The following is a 22,303-nucleotide window of genomic DNA, read 5'->3' on the forward strand; positions in this document are numbered from 1 at the left end:
GTCAAGTATTGCAAGACATGCTCGTTTTTCAAGTTAAAATTTATTAGAAATGTTTGCTCACCTTGCAGAACACTCGCAGAAGTTACTCGCAGTCCAAGGTTTTTAATTCAGATTGTCATAAATGCTTAAAAGCATAAAAGTGGGGTGGGTAGTAAGAGAATTAGTGTAAGTGAGGAGCTGACCAGGTTGTTAGGAGCAGGGCATGCTTCTTTGAGGAAATGATGTTTCAATTGAAATCTTAATTTAGTAGGCTTTTGAGAGACAAAACTGCAGGGGAGAGTATAGGAACAAGGTTGAGCAGAGGGCAGATGGGGTGGCATGAGCCAGTACAGGAGCTGAGAGCAGGCCAGGAGGCAGGAGAGAATGTCTAGTCAGTAACCCAAGAGGGGGAAACAAAAAAGTGTGTGTGTAAACCCACCAATTCATTTAGCAATCTGTAGGCCACTGGTGGTCTTACAGAAAGTCATTTTTGAAAAATGGAGGGGGTGAGAGCCACCATAGAGCAGCGGATTGAGGGGCAAGTAAAAAGGGAGAAAAAGGTGATAGTTGCTGTTGACAATTTTTTTGAAAAGTTTCACTTGGAAAAGAAGAAGAGGGAGCGCATAGAACCTGGAGATGGAATTTGGAGCTGATTATTTATGCTAAGGTAAAAAGGAAATATCTATATTTCAAAGTGGAAAAAAATAGCTTTTCAAAAGGCCCATACTGTACATGTAAAAGCAAATACAGTTAAAAGCTCTTGAAATTATTATGTTTTTAGTAATGTGGATGTTTATAAGAAACCTTTTTTTTTTTCCAATTATGGGGCTAAAAAGTTAACTCAGTACTGCAGAAATATGATTCTGCTTCTTTTTCTGTGGTTCTTTATTTTCAGTGGAACATATTTTATCAAAATTTATCATTTTTAGTGATGCTACGTTGGCATGAGCACTTGAAATAATAAGAGAAATATTTCCACAGTAGGAAGCCTATGTAGATACGTGAGACTCTTTGGAAAACTAAAAATTGAACTTATTTTACTTATGTTATTAAAACACAGTAGGGGATGCAAGAAAACAAGATATTTGGTTATATTTATTTCACAAAGGAGGCCAATAACTCATAAGCTAACAGGTTCCAGAATCTTCAGATTTCAGTCTATGATTACTTTTATTGGTTATGTTTACACTTTATTTACAGTTTTTGGACATTTCTGTGAAGGAACAATAAAATATCAAGTCTCAGATATATTTTCTGAGCTTGTCCTTATAACTTAAATGTTAAACAAAGGTTTCATTTTAAGAAAACTTAATGTAAAATCAGAAATGTTAATAATAAGTAGAGGATAAATAAATAGAGGATATTTCCTTGGCCAAAATAACTCATCCACATGGTTCTCTTAAATATCAGTAATCTATTTAAAGAGTTTACTTATATATTATTAACTATTTTTCTATCAGAGAATGCTAGCTGTTAGGCAGAGAAATTTAAAATTTTAAAGTTTTAAGAATCACTACTATTTGAATATTAATCAGGAATGAACTTTGATTAAAATAGTCAGTCTGGGGGCACCTGGGTAGCTCAATGGGTTAAGCTTTCAACTCTTGATTTAGGCTCAGGTCATGATGTCACGGCTCTTGAGATCCAGTCCTGCTTAGGGCTCTCCACTGATAGTGTGGAGCCTGCTTGGGATTCTCTCTCTGCCCTTCCCCTGCTCACCATCTTTCTCTCTCTCTCTCTCTCTCTCTCTCTCTCTCTCTCTCTCAAAAAATAAGTAAATATTTAGAAAAATAGTCTGTTATGTATATATCTCCCCACAAATATACATGAATTCATTTCTTAAGAGATACCTTTCATTGTGTGTGTGTGGTTTTTTTTTATGTTTGCTTATTTTTGAGAACATGAGCGGAGAGGAGCAGAGAGAGGGAGACGCAGAATCAGAAGCAGGCTCTAGGCTCTGAGCTGTCAGCACAGAGCCAAGTGCAGGGCTCTAATTCACCAGCCCTGAGTTTATGACCTGAGCCGAAGTCTGAGCTTAACCCACTGAGCCACCCAGGAGGCCTTTCATTGTGTTTTTTTAGATCTGGTTTCTTAAACTTGAGTCAGGTAATAGACATATCCTCAGGTGTTAGCCAATTCTTTTACTTTTTTTCTGTTTATTTATTTTTAATGTTTGTTTATTTTTGAGAGAGAGAGAGAGACAGAGAGACTGAATGTGAGCGGGGGAGGAGCAGAGAGAGGGAGACAGAGAATCTGAAGCAGGCTCCAGGCTCTGCTCTGAGCTGTCAGCACAGAGCCCCATGTGGAGCTTGAACTCCGGAACTGTGATATCATGATCTGAGCCAAAGTTCAACTCTTAACTGACTGAGCCACTCAGGTGCCCCCCACTTTTTTCTAATGTTTACTTTTGAGAGAGAGCACGTGTGCAAGAATGTGCTTGGGGGAGGGGCAGAGAAAGGGGGACAGAAGATCTGAAGCTGACATCAGAGAGCCTGATGTGGGCTTGAACTTAAGAACCATGAGATCACAACTTGAGCCAAAGTCAGAAGCTTAACTGACTGAGCCAGGTGTTAGCTAGTTCTTAATGAGAATTAAAAAAATTTTTAATGTTTTATTTAGATGATAGATACAAAATAAATAATGTGTTTTCTAGGTGTTTTGATTACTTACCTTATAACCGAAATTACTATTGGATTTTTGTCACAAAGTTTGCATTTGTGTTTATGATACTGTTGACAATTAAATGTGCACCCAAAGTGAATTTTTTTAACTATTAAGACCATATTCCTTAGACTGGAGTCCACAGTGTTGTTTGTGGATTTATGTTTGTTGTCAAGGCTAAGTAAGTTTGAGAAATGGTGTCCTTAATTATGGCCTGTGATTACGGTGTCCAGTGATACAGGCAGGTGATTTCACACTGTTGAGGGCTTTGCCACTTTATCTTGCTTTATTTAAAAATATATTCCACCACTTTTTCTGAATGTTTTGAAATCTTTCACATTTTTACAGATAAATGAGATTGTTGTAAGCTATTGAGATTTTAGTCCCATTAACTGGAATGATTTGGATCTCCTTGCAATTTTATGTAATCTAGACTAGAAATTGCTATTATCAGAATTGCTAAAAAAGTAGTGAAGAATATGTTACAAAGCTTTTCAAGTTGCTATCTACTGTTATTAAATGTTCGGACCCTGTCCTAAAGGAGAACTTATATTGAGGCAGATGCTTGCAGGAGGCGGGTGGAGAGGGTGACTGTGGGACCTGGGTATGGCTAAGCTGATAGGAGATGGGGGGATCATGCCTTAACTGGAGGTGCCTGCTCTAAAATCACTCAGGTTCATTTTCATCCTCCCTGGTCAGACCAGACCAACACAGATTTGTGGGCTATTGATCCTCAACCTAATTGGGGGAACAACTTGGTTGGGGAAAGCAAAACTTAGAGATAAAATAGTTCTTTTACAGTTTGAGTCGAATATTAGTTCATTCATTCATTCATTCATTCATTCATTCATTCATCCTCCTGCCCATTTATCATTTCATCCATCCTCTTCATTTATTCATGTATTAATTTACTGATTATTGAAGTACCTATTATATGCTGGGCTTTAGACATAAAACAGAATCCTTGCCTTTTGTAATTCATAGTTTTACAACAAGTTGGCAGGAAGCCAACCTGAAATAGTACAAGAAATCACCTTGTTTTAATAATACATATCACTGCCAAATTATTATTATCTTTTTCCTTATCTTCTCTTCTTCCTAGGAGATTAGAAGCCTTATCTATTTTGTTCTTTTTATCCCAGTGCTCAGAACAGTGCCTGGTATATAGTAGATATTAAGTAATTATTGAATGAATAGAATGAATGAATGAATGTTTCGATTGTTTAGTAAGACCTTATGGGAGGGGAGGGGACATGAGCCAGATTACTAAAAGATAGTGTTGAATAGGTGGAAAAAGAAGTAAGTAACCCACAGACAGAGCCATGTGAACAACAGGTCACAAAGTAAGAAGAGGGGCCTGGAGCCATGGGGGGGAGGGGATGGAAGGGGAGAGAGTAGGATTAGTAAGGAAGCCAGCCTGCATTGAGCAGCCATTTCACCTTGGAGAGAAGCCAGGAGCTAATGTGGTTGAATGAGATGTATGGGGAAGGAGTGTGCACTCAGAGAAGTAATTTGGTTACTACTATGGAATCACACATTTCAGGTTCAGATCCTAGTTTGCCACCTGTAAACTGGGTAACTTTGTTCAAGATGCTTTATTTCTCTGTGCCTGAGTTTCTCAATTGCAGTAAAAAAATTAATTTGGCTATTAAGATTATGTCCATCAATATTTTTAATAACATCAGGAAATGCTTATGTTATTTTTCCTAAAAGTAACATAAGTGAATAAAAAAAGATGGAGTAAGAATTGAACATACAGCATGTTCTAAAGGCAAAGTAACTACGTGCCAGGCTTTGCGGTTACAAAAAAAAAAAAAGACTGGGAGTCAAAAATGTCAAAGGTAGTATAATTATAGTTAATATTTACTTTAACTTAAAAATCACATACATAGGCTACTTGGGAGCATTCATGAATGTGAGAAGTTAAATCTTCCAGATTAGGTAGGAAATAACATAAATGATGTTTAAAAACATGTGTATTGTCTGAGTTAGTGATGATGTATTATCACTAACCCATTTATCCTGCCCCGCGAAACTTCCATTTGGCCTTTTTGAAAAATCCACTTAGAACCATTAGACACCATGTTATCCTCTTTCTCCGATTTAAAAAAAAATTTTTTTTAACGTTTATTTATGTTTATTTATTTTTGAGACAGAGAGAGACAGAGTATGAATGGAGGAGGGTCCAAGAGGGAGGGAGACACAGAATCTGAAACAGGCTCCAGGCTCTGAGCTGTCAGCACAGAGCCCGACGCGGGGCTCGAACTCACGGACAGCAAGATCATGACCTGAGCCGAAGTTGGATGCTTAACCGACTGAGCCACCCAGGCGCCCCAATTTCTCCGATTTTTAATGCAAACTTGATTTTATGGGGAAAACGTGAGGAACCACTTCATTTTATTATTTGAGTTTATTAATTATACTCGAGTAAATATCTTTGAACACGTACCATTTGACAAATTATCTTGTATGTGTTCTTAGAAGATAAAGAAATGCACTTGGTGTTTTACCCTCCAAAAACTTATAAAAAGAACTGCTAAAACAAAACTATTAGGTAGAAGAAATAATTAGAGAACATTTGAAGTCAAAGCTGTTTAATCCTAATTCAGAGCTGTTCTCCAGGTTTTCTGCTCCCTAATCCGGTGGTCTTTCCCTTGTTTCCAGAGAGCCTTCTTGATCAAGCTCCTTGGTTCTCTAGATAATTATTTGAAAACAAAAATACAGCAGAGAACACTAATTCATGTACTCCAGCTGCTTCCCCCTCATCAGCGCTGGTTGAAGCGATCAAATGGTTCTTGGCACTGTTTCAAGAAGTTGCACTGGAGGAAGTAGGGAAGCCCAAGTGGTGACTTAGTTTTTGTGAAGTGCCACATAGTAGTTCTACTTTTTCAGAGTTTTAGAAGTGGAATTCTGCTCTTCATTTTCTGCGGGAAGATATCTCAGAAGGCAGTTGAACCTGACCATCGCTCCAGTACAGAAATATTTTGGTATTTCTATATGCCTTTTTGAGACACTTGACCTTCTTAATCATGGAAAAGGCACACAGATGTATTTAGAGAAAGGGCAGGATCTAGCAAAATTTGTTTTAAAAGAATGATTTCCACAGTTTGGCTAGAGATTTTGCATCACACTCCATGAATTTTGATTAGTTCTTTCATGTCTTTGTTTTAGTGCTTTCCATCATTTTTCATTTTCCCCCCCAGGACCGTATAGCTTCATGTATAGTACAGAGTTTATAGACATAATATATAGAGTATAATCTAGAGTTTTACAGTTTCAAATATACAGTATTTAAAGTAAACCTTTGTAAACGCTTTCGGAAAGATTTTCATCAATAACCATTCTGTGGGACCGGTGTGTTGTACCAGCTCTAAGCATGAAGAGTTTATAAATCAAATAATTAGTTACATGCTTTATAATATGATTAAGCAGAAAATTATTTACATAATGTTTATGTATATGCATCTATTTACTTCAGTTTTCTAAATGTTCACCCCTTTTATTTTACCAGTTGCTCTTTTATTTAAGTGACTTTAAACTTTAAGCTCCGTCCAGAGCACCCCCTACTTACATAGGTGACTCCCTCTGCTTGTTTCTCCCTCTCACTTCTGAGATCTTGTTTACTCACTATTTACTCCATCATCAAAAGCCACACCAATGGGCCTGTGACCAGCATTCGATTTGGAAGAGAGTAGGAGGTCAGGGGCTTCACTTCTTAATAACAGCACAGCTTGTGTGTGGTCCCAGCAGAAGTCAGGGCTTTGCCTGCCCCACTATTACCGGAAACTTTGTTACTGACCCTTCATGACCTTGCCTCCTTAACACAACCCGTAATACCTCCAGCTTCCAGGCATTATCTACTCTTGGGAATTGGCCAATTTCCTAAAGGTTAATGCCTTTCTGGAGAGATTTTTTTTATTTTCCCATAGTCTTAAGGACAGAATCAGAGATTAAGTATAGAATCCTATCATTAGCTTTCAAGGTATATATATTCCTTCTTCTTTGGTGCTTCTAAAAGAAGACTTTTTTTTTTTTTTAACTATAACACCCATCTAAAAAAAAAGCGAACTTAAATAATTTTCCAGTGATCTTCTTAACATTCTTTATTTTTCATAGGACAGTGAGGAAAGTCATAAAAATAGTGAAAGAGTAAAAGGGATCAAAACAATGGTTAGAGAAGTCAGGGAGCTCTGCAAGTCCAATAAAAGGCTTAAAAAGATTTGGTTTAAGATGCAGAAATAATCAGGGGCTCAAAGTGGGTAGGAGGGGAAGGAGGCATTTTGGAAGCAGGTAGGCTTCCCCCTCCCTCACAAATTTTACACTACATTGGTGAATGAATATATTTCTACACTTCCCAGTATATGCCAAAAGCTCCTGATTTCAAATAAGAAAACCTAGTTCAAGTCTTAGTTTTACATCTCATTAACTAGGTGAGATGCTTGATTTCTCTTGATCTAAGGTTATTACTCCATGAAATGGAAATAATATTTATTTCAGTAGTTTTCTCTCAATTGAAAATGTATTGTAAAATATGTTTGCTAAATTTTCATCAGTAAAATGTTAGTGTATTATAGACCCATCTTAGATGTCTGTGTAACTAGAAGGGGCTTGCTTAAGCATTGACAAATGATGACTTTCAAATAGGACACATCTTAGAGCTAAAGAGATGTTAGAGTACAGGAGAAATAAACCTTTGAGGGGAAAAGTTGTCAGGTTAAAAAGAAAACCCAAATAATCTGATTTGAGGGAATATATTTCACCAAATATGATTTATTTATTTGTAAGGGACTATAAAAACAAATGTTAACAATTTTAAGTAATAATACACAGTTAAAAGGAGTACTGAAATCTTATGCTTGATAATATTATATTTATTTTAAAGGGTCTTAATACTAATAAGAATGTTTCCGGGGCACCTGGGTGGCGCAGTCAGTTAACAGTTAAGCGTTCGACTTCAGCCAGGTCACGATCTCGCGGTCCGTGAGTTCGAGCCCCACGTCAGGCTCTGGGCTGATGGCTCAGAGCCTGGAGCCTGTTTCCGATTCTGTGTCTCCCTCTCTCTCTGCCCCTCGCCCGTTCATGCTCTGTCTCTCTCTGTCCCAAAAATAAATAAACGTTGAAAAAAAAAAAAAAAAAAAAGAATGTTTCCTTGAGACAGAATACTTAACTCTAGGTAATTGAAATGTCTTTCACGTATGTGGTGAGGAGAAATTGTAACTTGCTAGTTAAATTACGTTGTTTTAACCTTGCTAATCATTGTGGTACCTCGAATTTGTTTTGCATCCAGTTTGCATCCAGTTTAGTATGACTTTGAGATTTGGGGAAATGTGTAAGCCTGTCGGCCTGCAAAGTGTAATCTATTTACAATTCCTTGTTTGTTTGTTTGTTTAATTTTTTTAATGTTTATTTTTGAGAGAGAGAGAGAGACAGAGACTGAGCATGAGTGGAGGAGGGGCAGAGACAGAGGGAGACACAGGATCTGAGCAGGCTCCAGGCTCCCAACCATCAGCAGAGTCTGATGTGGGCCTTGAACCCATGAACTGTAAGATCATGACCTGAGCTGCAGTTGGACACTTAACCTACTGAGCCACCCAGGCGCCCCATACAATTCCTTGTGTTGTTTTAAAGATGTTTTGGGTTTAAAAAACGTGTATTAAGATCACCAGGTGTTCTTTATGAGATTGTTGATTTTTAAAAACATCTTAAATTGAGTTTTAGTATAATAACAGCCTTAGCATTGAACAGAATGCTCAATCTTTAGTCTCTAGGAGTCTAATAATGCAAAGAGATCTCAGGGAAATTTGAAACATTTAAAAATAGATCTCTGGAACAACCTGAAGTTTTCAAGTTTATGTGTTTGTTTATTTTGCTGTGTGTGCCAGGACACAAACAGGTTTTATTAATAAAAGGGGCATGTGCAATTTTGGGGAGCCTTCAGGTAACTTCTTTAAATAAGTATGTTTAGATTTATCAAAATAGTAATCGGGTTTGGTGAATTTAAGAAATACTGGATGATTATTGATCCTAAATTTCTCTCCCCCATTCACATACCTTAAGGACCAACAGTTTCTGTTAGATTGTGCCATTTAGTTTATGGGAGAGTGTTTTGTTTGGTTTTTAGGTTAAGCTAAAAGGTTCTCTTAACCTTACATTTTTGAAAGACCTTCATATGGAAAAAAGTAGAAGTATGATATTGGGTGGATTTTTTTGATGTCTGACTACGTTTAATTACAATTTTACTTTTCTATACAGTGAATTATTTGATCTTAGAGACTAACTGATGTTTTGTTAAATCTTTTAACATACTTGTTGTACTTCAAGGATGGTCTACATTTGGCCTGTGGCAGGTCTAATAGCAGCAGTCAATTAATCAAGCAATATAAAAGTGTTTATCTGACACTGACCTTGTGCCGGATATTATGGGATTAACAAAGCCCCTTGAGCTGGTCAATAAATTTTAAGTGATTATGACCCTGAGGCCTCTCTTTTGTCTGAAAACTGAATGCTGGGCATAGGTTCAGCAAAATGGATATTGAAACATCAACCCAAGGGTGCTCCCTTCTAATTTCCCCAACCAATTGCCAGAAAAGTCATCACTAATCCACTAAATCCTAATCAGTTTTGGTGATTTAAGATTATCACTATCTAAAGAGATAGACTCCTAGAGTAGTTCAGTGGCAAAAGAAACTCTGGAGTCAGAAAACAGGCTTGAAAGTTTTCAACTAATGTTTTAACATTTATTGGTGCAACATAGTGTAGTAGGTGCTGGGGTTCTAAAGATGAACAAAAACAAGATTCTCTTCTGTGGGATCTTACAGGATAATGGGGAAACCAGGTCTGTATTCAAAATGAGAGCCATCAAGACTACCAGTGGCACACACAGAGCTTTTGGGAACACATAGGATGCAGTCTAACTGTGCATGAAGGAAATGGACAAACTGATTATTTCTAGTCCCTTTAAATGAAGAAATGAAACAGAACAAAACAAAGAGCCTTTAGATTTAGACAGTAGCTATAGAGGAGAATAATATGGACTCAAAGACCGAAACCCAGTTATCCAAAGAAACTCAGAAGTAACATTGCATGAGCTTATGATTTTAAGATTTGCCAAAGGAATAGAATTGCAATTTAGTAGTTGAAAGGGACATTTTGCTGAGCTCTGATACTTTTTGATGTAAATACTTTTCATTATACTTCTATCAGGTCGTCAATGAGAGTTGATTAAAATCATCACATTTCCCCTCTGGGTCAGATAACAATTATTAAATAGATAGGGAGTAGACCCCAAATTCTATCACAGGCCAGGTTTTTGACATTTTTCTTCTTAGTGTTCCTTTAGGCACCTGATAAAATTTTATAAATTTGTGTTTCTTTCTTTTTTTTTTTTTAAGTTTATTTATTTTGAGAGAGAGAGTGTGAGGGAGGGAAAGGGCAGAGAGGGCGGAGGGAGAGAATCCCAAGCAGTGTCTGCCCTATCTGTAGGATTGCATTCTAGTTTTGGCTTTCTTGCCTGTTTTTGTTACCTTGAGCAAGTCACTTAAATATTTTTGTGGCTCAGATTCAGGGTCAAGTGAGACTATAATAATAGTAGTAACCAAATAATAATTCATAGAATTAGGTGCCTAGCCTACCATATGGACATTTAAAATAGAACAGGTAGTATTAGTTAATTTTTAGAAAACCTTATCTTCTTTTTGATGTTGTTTGAATGCTGTTTGCTACTTTTGAAAGTGAAAAGTGGTTCCATCGTGTAATGGTTAGCACTCTGGACTCTGAAAGTGAAAAGTGTATTTTGTGCTTCTGGAAATGAAGCTAAGATTCTTGGGCACTAGATGGACTAGTAGCTTGGAAACTGAAGCTTTGGAGTACCAAATACCTAATAAACAAAAACATTTAGTGAATAGTTAGTAAAAGCAACATGCACCTGCGTGTTGGTGATTGGGAGTAAGATGGGTTTGACACCAAAATGAATGAGGGTCACAACTTAAGAATGTTAAGCCTTACTCTTCAATGAAACTGCTGTTATATCAGAGCAGACTGAGTTTTTGGAACATATATAGAGTTAAATCTGTGTATACATTATTCAGCCATCCAGCCGTGTTAGTGATCCAGAAACTATATGATCTCTCAAAGTAAAGTCACAAACTTGATATGTTTAATAAAAGATCTCCATTGTTGACTTAAGCAGTTTTCATCAGAATTAAACAGATCTAGTTAGCTTTTTGCTGATTTCCACACTTTATAGCAAAGGATAGAAAGGGGAGCTTCATGCAGACACTCAGTGGTGAGAAGTGATAGGCAGAGCCTGACTAAAAGGGAAAAACATCCCTTTAAGTAAAGTGTATTCACTTCTGTGAACTCATCTCAGTTTTGTGAGGTAGTTTAGGAAGGTGAAATTAACTTCTTTTTATAGGGAAAAAAGTTGGAGCTCAGAGAGTTTCAGTACTTCAGCTCATGGGCTGGCAGGTTATGATTGGTGGGCCAAGAATTGAACCCACATCTCCCAATTTGCTGGCAGGAATCCAGAAAGGCATCCAGGAGGAGCATCCATAGGTCTCAGGGGCACTATATGAACAGTCCGCAGGATTAGAGTTAGTGAAAACTGTGTGGGAAACATTACTAAAAGGTTAAATCATGTTGGTGTGGTCTAAGAAGATGAGAATGAGTTCCCCATTTTGAGAAGAATTTCGTTTATAGTGGTTTAAAATTAGGAGACAAAACTGTTGCGGTATTAAAAGAAGAACCATGGGTAACTGGGAAGCTTAGTTGCTTGTTTCCTGAGGTTCATTCTTCTCTTCACTTGTTTTTTTTTTTTTTTTTTTTTTTTAATACTCTGTAGTGACCCTTGAAAGGTGCTTTGGAATGAAAGAAGGGTGACCAGCATAGTGGTCTTCAAACATTTTCACTCCAGTAAAAGAATTTTGAAAACTGTGGATTCCCTCATGTATTTCTTCATTGACACTTGAAATTTTTGTCATAAGTTTAAATCATTTGCTAAAGTAAAATTGTTGTTGAGTGTAATTATTGAATTTCTTAATAAAATTGTTCTATCCTTCTTAAACATATTTATTTGAACCAAAAGCCAAAACTATGTAAAACTACCACTATCCATTTACAGCTACTCTTCAGCAGTCTGAAATTTTAGACTGTTAATTCTTCTCCTTGAGGTCTTTGTTATTACACTTTTGTCACTAAATTTTTATCCTTATGTATTATTATGTTTAAAAATCGACCTTTGATCACCTTATCATACTTATGGTAATGAAATTTAATTTACTGTTACCATAAGACTAATATTTTTTTAAGTTATTGCAATGATTTTTAGTACACAGTTGATCAGAATAACGTGGTGAATTAGAAATTTTGATAAGTAATAATAGAAGGACATTTGTATCAGTGCTTTATTGGTGCATTCCTTTTAATTCATGTATCAATGAGATTATTCATTGCAGAAAGTTTAGTATGTTTTTCAGTCTTTTTAATGTATATATTATGAAAATTTGTTTACATAAATAAGTTGAAGAAGATGTAAGAGTATTAATATAGCAGTGTCACATAATTCTTTGAACTTATGGGTTCTTATTCAAAATCTCAGAGATCTGTCATTTAAAGTTATGATTAATGATTTCTCCGCTGACAACCAAATTAGGTCTTGCTACAAGTTTATTCCAAGCAAAGAATTGGCAAAGCCACCTGAGTTGTCAAAGGACCCCGATTAGGGCTGTATACTTTTTCACCACCAGTATTTCAATGTCCCCTTGCGTCCTGCCCAGAGGTTTTTCCTACCCCAGCATGAGATTTGTGATGGGTGAGCTGTGTGCCTTGATTTTGTAAAGGGGGATTAGGGGGATTGGAAAAAGGAAAGTGGAAAGGGGCAGGGGAACCTACTCTCTAGGGAATTCTCAGCACATCAGTTCTAGGAAAGCGTACTTAGAAACATTGGTCTGGAAATTGTTTTATCATCTTTGTGCCTGAGTATTCTTCATACCCTTTGGCAGCTCTCATGAATGTACTTCCAGGAGTTTGCCCACCCTAATTTGAATACTGTGGTGCTAGTAACCAGTGTATTGTGTGTTCATAATTAAAAATTTTTTTTCTCTCTGGTGTGTGTGTGTGTGTGTGTGCGTGTGTGTCTCCTTTAAACTTAGAACATTGCTGACTCAGGTAAATAGTTTATGTTGTTTAGGTAATGTCCTAGTATTAACTGCTTCCATGCATCAGCTTATAAGTTGTCCTGTCCTTAGCGCGAATCTTCGAGATCCTAATGCTCTATAATTCTCCAGATCAGGATTAACACTTGAACTGCCTGTAACTTTTTTCCCTATAAATCTTTTGCTAGTCCTATTCACATTTACTAGTACCTGGGTAAAGCATATCTTAAATAGCTTAACAGAAGGAGTTGCTTGCAATTTTTAGTAAACAGCAAATAGTTGACCACATTAGATTGCTTTTTTGCTCTCGGCTTATTTCTTTTGGGTATCAGTTCATAAAATTACAGCAGTACAAGAGACCTCAGATATAATTTATATTAACTCTTTCCTTTTACAGAAAATGAAACCAGAGAGATGAAGCCAATCGTCCAAGGTCACAGAGGTGGTATTAGAATAGCAGAACCTGTCTCCTAACTCCCATTATTAAACCCTTAGCTACATCACACCTTCTGCTGCCTTTGGCTAAATTGCATTTCTCACCTCAGTCCTATTTAATATTATTTCTCCTGGGGACTGACTAGCTTTTTGTCGACTCAGCATTATTTTCTAAATAGGCATTTGCTTTTTCATGGAAGACTTTTCTGAAAACAAAAATACTCCTTATCCTCTGGCAAATACTTTCTGGTGCACGTAGGACATAGCTAGGCAAGCCTGGGGCCCCGCAGCCCCCTGGCAGTGGCACCGGAGGAGGGAGGGGATGTTAACAGGTCAGAGTAGAGGTGGATTGGCAGAGCTGGGGCTGGTGGGAGGTGGGAAGCTTACATCATTTCCCTGCAACTGGGCTCTGGCGAGGCTGTAAGGCCTCACTTTCCCCTGTGCAATAGTTTACCAGATTGACAGAGATTTGTAAAAGAAAGAAAAGGTACGGTGGGACGGACGCTCCCCATTCATAAATCTGTGCTCTAAGATGAAACTGTCAATAAGTAACTCGAAGCAGCAAGAACTGTCTGTGCTTCGCTCTCCCCCAGCTCAGTTCCTTTCTGCTCCGCCCCATCCCTGCTCTCTCTGCTGCTCAGATCAGCTTCCTGCTTCTCATGAAAGCTGTTCTCCTATAAAGCTGGTCTGCTTTCACTGAAAGCATTATATTCATAAGTCTGAGTCAGGTTTTGTGGAAGTATTGTTGGTTTGGTTTTCTTTAGGGGGACGGAAAGGGAGGGAAGAATGTAAAAAAAGGAGGGGGGCAGACTGAAAAAGCAAAATCATCATGAATTTTGTTGTTACATCGTGTCGGTGTTATAACCAGCTCTGTAGACTGCCGCACTGAAAACATTTCTGTGAGAGGTATGTGCTTGAAAAATGGAAAGGTGACTGTTGGCCGTGGTGCAGACTATCCACCCAGCAGCTGCTCAGATGTCTGTGAGGCTGTTATTTTCTAGTGTTTTGATACAGAAAGAGCAGTCGTTACATGAGACAAGGTACAGTTAGCAGCTATTGATAAGATGTTAAATCTTTGCTGCGTCCCCACATCAGGACTCCTGAAATGCTTCTTCGGGCTGCTTACGTCCAGTCAGATCCACAGTGTTCTTCCAGGCTCCTTTTGGTGGTGATTGTAAACAAGATGATGATCTTTAATACCTCTCTCATTATTTATGAGCCACATGACAAAGATTAACGAGTGAGACTTCCAGGAGCCTAGAAGAAGCTTCGGATTCATTAGGAGCTTTTTTTTTTTTGCATTGGCAGATAACAAAAGTAAAAGGAAATGGTTGATGATTTACCGTAACTCAAAGTGAAAGTTTTTTTTAAAGTTTAGAGGGTGTGTTATGTTTAAGTGGAAAAATCTGGAGGGGTCACTGTGAAATTTAGAAGCATAACGCCACCCACTACAGTGGGTGCCTGACCTATATTAAGGCCAGAAGGTTTGGGAACACATATGGATGTATCTTTTCAAAGGAGATTAGGAAATGTGTATGAACATTTCTATTCAGTGGTCCTATTCAGAGGAATAGGATTAAGAATTAAGAATGTAACTAACACTGAAGGAAATCTATATTTGTTATGAAAAATCCAGGCTTTTCTGTTAGGAAAAGTTTTAGATAATATTTAAAGTAGAAAAAATAAAATATTTTATCATGTACATTGGCTCAGCTACTAGTGACAGAGACCATTCAAACACCAAAGGACTTTCTGCCTGATTTTAAGAGTTCCTTTATCACGGGAAAAACTTGAAGTCTTGAATGTCAGCATGCTTTAAATTTATTTTACAACACTTCGGAGTTAAATTGTTTAAGTTTACCGACATATGAATGTGCCAGGACTATTGTCCTTTTCCCCACTACTTTAAGTAGTGCTTAAATTGTAGAAAGCTCTTATTCATGAATAGAATAGGCTAGCTATTATAACTCAACCTGAATTCTTCCCTTTAAGAGACTGTGCCATTTAAACTTCACTTCTTTTCAGATATTTGCAACAAGCGCTAATCTTCATGATCACAGAGGATGTTGTTAACAAGTTAAAAGTATAAAAGGTTCTAGAACAGAAACAATTTGGGAAATAAAAGGCTTCTGAGAAGGAATCCCCTCTATACCACACACAGACAGGTAGCCACCCTGATTGTATTTACCTTGGTCATTGTCAAGTGTAGCTGCACATTAGAAACCCCTGGAGAGCTTTTAATATCTACCATTGCCCAGGCCCTTCCCCAGAGATTCTAATTTAATTGGTTGGGGGTGGGGCCTGAGCTTTGATAGATTTAAAACATCCCCAGGTGTTTCTAAGGTGTAGTCAGAGTTGACAATAGTTGCATTACCTGAACATCCTGAGTGCTGAAGCATCCCATTCAGTTTGGGGTTCTGTATGTATTGACGCCAGATCTGCTTTGGTTTGTGTCCTTTTACGTCTGAACTTTGTCACTAGCTGCTCATTAGATATTGAATATCATCTCTCCCCTAAGACTTAGCTTTCCCAGGCTAAACAGTCATTTCTCCAGTCTTCAGGACTAGTTTCTCATCCAGAAAGGACCCTTTCCCTTTCTGGTCACTGCCTGTCCTGGAATCACTCTTGTTTATCAGTATCACCCTTAAATAGGGTACCCTTGGGACAGAGCCCATAACTCTAGATGCGAGGTGCCCAGCACAGGGTGCAGAGAGTACAGGAAAGCTGTAACCCTCTCAGTCTGGACACTGCACTTCTGTTATCGGTGGCGAAGATTACGTTAGCTTTTTTGGCAGTCATGTCACACTGTTGACTCATGTTGAGCTCGAAGTCAGCTCAAGCTTTTAGTTCTTTTTCGCATGAACTGTACTTAAGTCAGGCCTTTCCTACTCCATGCTTGCAGGGTTTTTTTCCCCCCACTGTATTGCCAGGGTTTACATTTATATAAGTGAAACATAAGAGGAAAACCCACTGAATCAGTTGTTCCACACAGGGAGAGTGATGTATTCAGACTGAATGCCAGAAGTTTATGATGTGCATAGAGCAGCAATTTTAAAAAGTGATCTAGACCATTCATTCGGATCCACCATTAAATTTAATCTTAATTCAACCCATCTTTGTAGCGTTCCTTCTGATTTATTACTCAGTGCTTGCTGTTCAAAGTTAAGAACCCATTTGAATATGCAGACTGTTTTAATGTTTGCATTCAATAGTTAGTCAAATGCCTTTACAAAATCAAAATATATTATATGCATGGCACTCCTATGAACTGTTTGTGTAATGTCTTTATTTTAAAAGGAAATGTGTTGAATTTGTTATGGTATTCTTGTTTAATGACAGAAATGGAAGAAAATATTTTGCAGATGATCAGGTGACTTGTCTAAGATCATACATTTTGCTCCTGTCAAGACTAGATGCTGATGCCCACTCCAGACCACAAATGCTGATGCCATCTGTCATTTAGGATAAGACTTCAAAGGAAACCTAAAGGAATTCAAGCCTCTGAATGCTTCACTGTTTCTTTTGGGGTATTTAATATTTAATCCCTTAACATGTAACTCAGTCAACTCCTGATTTGTTATTCATTTAGTGTCCTGCCCAAAGCAATAAAAAGAGGAGTAAAATGACTAGCCAGCATTCCTCAGTTAACTGAGGAATAGTATTCTTAGGAGTTTGCACATCCTGCGTCCCCTTGGAAAGTTATTTCTCCTAACCTCCCTCGCCCAACACACACACACACACACACACACACACACACACACACAGTTGTTGGTAGAGTAATATCCGTTTGCTCATAATGAATCACAGCATGGGAAGCTTTTGTATATTAAGGAGAGGTATATATGGACATTCTTTGAATTTTGCAGATAAGGAAACTGAGGCACAAAGCAGAAAAGGCTTCTGTAGCCCTGGTGCTTAGCAGCATATATACGCGTATATGCATACCTAGTAAGTACCTGGATACTGCACAGCACTCTTCAGTATTGGTTTCTTCTCCACATAGGAATTGGATTTTACCTTTCTTTTCCCCCCAGCTGTGCCCTTAGGCACTCATTTCCTTAAAAGTGTTGAAATGGAAGAGATTTTTCAAGAATATCTATTACTTTAGAAAAGCTCCAGTGATATAGTAAAAGCTCAGATAACCAGGTTTATTTTTCCTGCCTTTGACACACAGGAAAATAACCTTCTTTCCTCCCCTTTAAAAAATTGATTCTAAACAATTTAGTTTAAAAAAAAAAAGATCTTCAAAGAATGAATAGCCGAGGGCCAGTCTGTATACGTCTGGCCCAAATGTCCACATTGTCATTAGGATCCAGCGAAACTGATACTTCCAAGACTGACCCTAATGTATGATAAGCCCTGCAGTCACCAGTGACTTAATTACATTCACTATACTGTACTTACTAAAGCAAGAAAGTATACTTTAATACATTCTAGGAAGGGTTTCAATAGCAGTAGTTGAAATAAAAAGGCTTTGTAAGTAAATGTAGTCAGTCAGACTAGACTACTGCTTCAGCCTTTTGGTTAATATAGGTTTGATTGTATGTCTTCCTTCACACTTTGAAAATACCTGGCTTTATTAACTTGAGGCTGGCAAAATATGACCAGTAATATTCTCTGAAACTGCACTTTTAGAGCATCCACTCTTCTTTTCCAGAGTAGTCCCAAATGTCTATTTTCTATTTTGGAAGCATATTTTGCATTACTTCAGTTAATACTGGTTATATCTTTTGCTTGGCTATTCTTCTTATCTCACGTCCTGAAATCCATTCTTAGGAATCCTTCCGTATTTTTATGCTTCATAATGATGCTTTTAACCAGATGGTTTTAACAGTAAATGAAGATTAAATGTACACAGAACCATGAACCATGTACACATGAGCCATACAGAAGCATACATTTGGAAACTAATATGACAAATGGATGAAGGTATGATTATTACTGGAATCCATTAATTCTTGAGTAGTACTCAGTACAAAGTATCCATACTTAATTTGGAATCAAAGATGGGATATCAGAAAAAATGAGATTGGGAAGCACAGATTCATCACAATTACTTTTTGTTGTAGAATTCTAAAATGTAAAGATGTAAAACTCTAATCTCTCTAAATTACTGTTCAGAGAGTGCTTATGTAGACATGTCTTCCAAAGCTTCAGACAAATTACCTAAAATATTTTTTTCTTTGTTTGTTTTAAATAAGCTTTACTCCCAAAATGGGACTTGAACTCGTGACCTGGTGATCAATAGTTGCATGCTCTACTGACTGAGCAAGCTAGGCATCCCTGCCTCAGACAAATTCCTTTTTTTTTTTTTTTCTTGTTAAATGTTTATTTTGAGAGAAAAAGAGAGAGAGAGCACTGGATGCATACGTTCCCATGAGCAGGGAAGGGGCAGAGAGAGAATCCCAACCAGCCTCAACACTGTGAGCACAGAGCCCTACCACGGGGCTCAATCCCACAAACCATGATCAGATCATGACCTGAGCTGAAATCAAGAGTCGAGCAGTTAACTGCCTGAGCCACCCAGGTGCCCCAAAATTAGTTTTTATAAGGCACATCCCAACAGTCATTTTCCTATGTGTGTTTTTCTTTTTTATTATTTTTATAACTTTTAAGACTGGGTGAAACTCATCAGACTTTCTTTAAAAATAACAACTTATTTCTCTTAGTTCTGGAGGCTGGAAGTCTGAGATCAGGGTGCCATCATGGCCAGGTGAGGTCCCTCAGCTGGACTGCAGACTTCTTGTATCTTCACATGATAGAAGGGCCAGGGGAACTCTCTTTTTTTTTTTTTTTTTTAAATGTTTATTTATTTTTGAGACAGACAGAGACAGAGCATGAATGGGGGAGGGGCAGAGAGAGAGGGAGACACAGAATCGGAAGCAAGCTCCAGGCTCTGAGCCATCAGCCCAGAGCCTGACGCGGGGCTCGAACTCACAAACCCTGAGATCGTGACCTGAGCTGAAGTCGGAAGCTCAACCGACTGAGCCACCCAGGCGCCCCCAGGGGAACTCTCTTTTAAAGGACACTGATCCCATTCATGAAGGTGCCACCCTCATAACCTAAGCAACCTCTCAAAGGCCCTACCTTCTGTTTTCAGCATGGATTTTGAGAGGGCACAAACATACAGACCTTAGCATTCCACCCTTGCCCCCCACCCTCCAATCATGTCCTCAAATTCAAAATGCATTCATACCAAAGCATTGCTTCCAAAGTCTTATTAGTTCTAGCATCAACTCCAAAGTTTGTCTAAATATAATTTATGTCAGATATGGATGAGACTCCAGCTATGATTCATCCTGAGGCAAATTCCTCTCTAGCTATGAACATGTGAACTCAAACAGGTTATGTGCTTCCAAAATGCAATGGTGGTAAAGTCATAGACTTAAAACACTCCTGTTCCAAAACAGAGAAATAAGAAAGGAAGGGTTGATAGGTCTCAGGAAACTTAAAACCCAACAGAACAAACAACATCAAATCTTAAGACTCAAGAATAATCTTTACTTTGATGCTGTGCCTGCCAGGCCCGTTGTGGCAGGGGTCCCACCTTCCAGACACACTAGATAGAGTATTCCTGTCCCCATGGCTTAGTTGGGTGCAGTCTGCACAACATCCCTCCTGGGCTGGAGTGGTATGATGGTATGCCTGTCACTCTACTGGTTGGAGGTTATGCAGTGCCTGCAGCCTCTCCCCCACCCCCACATCTTGGCTGAGCTTTGCCCTTGTAGGGATCTCTCTGGAAGCCTTGCTCTCACTCTGCTTCTGTCCTAGCTCCTCATGGCTCTATCCTTTGAAATTTAAGTGAGATAGCTGCTCCCCCTGCTTTGGGTGGGGTCTTCTGGTTTGTTGAAACCCAAGTGATGTACTCCTCCTTTGGAAACCAAGGAAGAAATCCTGATAAGCTCTGAATTGCCTTTGGAATTCTTTCCTTGTCCAGAAAAATGTTGCACATTTGAAGCAGTGTGGCTCTGTGGTCCCCGATTATGAATTCTAAGAAGTTATAAAACCAGCTTTCATTCCTGTTTTCTCCTTTAGTTCCAGTTGCTCTTTTCTCTCTGGGGTGGCTGATAAAATCCCTAGTTCACACCCATACTAATCTCCTTATCAAAAGATCTCTTAGCCACACCCTTAATGGTCTCTTCCAAATGTGCTTGCTCGCTTTTTGTAGTAGGGATGAGCGGAGACTTCTCCAAATTTTAAACTTATGCTTCCCTTTTAAAAATTCTGTCGTTTCTTTCTTTTTGCATTTTACTATAAGTATTCAAGAGAATTGAAGCTGCATCTTCAACACTTTGGTTAGAAAAAGTTCAGCCCAGTGTCCAATTTCATTGCCCACAAGTTCTATCTTCCATAAAATACTAGGACATGAGCATAATTCAGCCACATCCTTTGCTACTTTATAGCAAAGATGGCCTTTCCTCAAGTTTCCAATAACATGTTTCCCATTTCCAATGAAGCCCTCATCAGAATGGCCTTCTTGTCCATATTTCCACAAATTTTCTGTTCAAGACCACTTAGGTTATTCTCTAGGAAAATTGAGGCTTTCTCTATTATCTCTTCCCCTTCTGAGCCGTCACGGGAGTTGTTTTTAATGCTCTGTTCAAGGTATTGTAGACTTTCCCTGGCATGCACTTCAGAGCTCTTCCAGCCTCTGCCCATTACTCAGTTCCAAAGCTACCTTACGTTTGTAGGTATTTGTTGTAGCGGAACCACAAGTTTGGTACCCGTTTTCTGTCTCAGTCAGTTAAGGCTGCTATGACAAAAATCACAGACCAGATGGCTTACCAGTAACAAATACACATTTCTCACAGTTCAGGAGACTGCAAATTCAAGATCACGGTCCTAGTTTGTGAATCACAAAACGTCTTACTAGGATAATTATTATTATTGTACTTCGTATTTAGAAAGCTCCGAAGGAAAAAAAAAAAGACAAAGAAAATGGATGTCAAATGTTTTATCGAGTAGGCCCAAATTAACCTAAATCACCAAAACAAGTATGTATGACTTCTGTATTGAAATATATTGATTTATACTTTTCGATATTACCTTTGTATGAATCTTAGAATTATTTGATTGTTTTTATTAAAATACTTTAATTAGATGTCTTTGAAGTTGTATAGGTGTCCCTTTCTTTATTTAACAAGGGCTTTCCTTCATCTGGGAGCTCAGAAAAACCCATCTTGGAGAAGATGATGGATTAGATAAGAGCTGATCAGTAGATCTGAGGAAGATTGGACTGGGAGTGGTGGGAGGAAATGCAGAGGCTGTGAGGTGCGGAAGGGCAGGATACCTAGGAGAACTGGAAGACTCTAATATGGCTTGAGTTGGCAAACAAAAAGGGCAGGAGCATGCAGGTGGAAACCAGAATATGTGGGAGTTTGCTTTGATTAAATTATGACAAGCATGGTGGGAACATTGGAAAATTTACAGCTGGGGAGTGAGGTATTTGGATTCGCATTTTGTGAAGATCAGTCTGGTTGCCTCAGGAGGTGATGCTTTTAAGGAAGGCACAAAAGGGAATGCAGAAACCATTAAAGACATTATAATAGTGGTAGCTAAATAGGTGGTGGCAGTGGAATGGGAAGAACATACACTTAGGGACTTGAATTAGTGGTGTTTTACGATTGACCAGTTGTGTACATGAGATGGGAAACCACTCCATGTTAGCATCTGAGTGCCTTAGACAATACAGTGGCAACTGCCAAAATGGGGAAAGCCCCAAGAGAAGCAAATTTGGGGGCTGTAGGGAAAGATGAGGTGTTTAAGTGTACACCTGTTGAGATTGAAGTGCCTGTACCTAGATTGAATAGTCATTTATCAGTAAAATATGTTTGGACTTCAGAAGAGAGGAAGTGGTTTGAGATTCAAATTTGGCAATCATTGGCATATGGTGATTGAAGCCTCCAGAATGAATGAGGTCAGCCAAGGAGGAGTATGGAATGAGAATATAACCTGATTTGATAACCCTAACCCAAGGCCCTGCAGACGAGACAAGGAGTGAGAACAGGAAAGGAAAACATACATTACTCACCTGCTTTTTATTTTGAGATAATCATGAATCTATTTGCAGTTATCAG

General features: G+C 38.3%; 1 protein-coding gene across 8 annotated transcripts in view; it reads left to right on the top strand.

The window, feature by feature from the left end:
• The window catches only part of BBX (BBX high mobility group box domain containing), a 281,032-nt gene that overhangs the window by 59,045 nt on the left and 199,684 nt on the right, over positions 1-22,303 (top strand). Inside the window, exon 1 of one of the 8 annotated variants that reach the window (XM_053220803.1) lies at positions 14,108-14,132. The exons of the other annotated variants lie outside the window; for them this stretch is intronic. The gene's annotated coding sequence lies outside the window, so the exon portion shown is untranslated. Of the gene's footprint in view, positions 1-14,107; positions 14,133-22,303 lie in introns of those variants that run through there. 8 annotated transcript variants of the gene reach the window in all.

This window comes from Acinonyx jubatus, chromosome C2 (genome assembly GCF_027475565.1).
Source record: "Acinonyx jubatus isolate Ajub_Pintada_27869175 chromosome C2, VMU_Ajub_asm_v1.0, whole genome shotgun sequence".
Lineage (NCBI taxonomy): Eukaryota > Metazoa > Chordata > Mammalia > Carnivora > Felidae > Acinonyx > Acinonyx jubatus.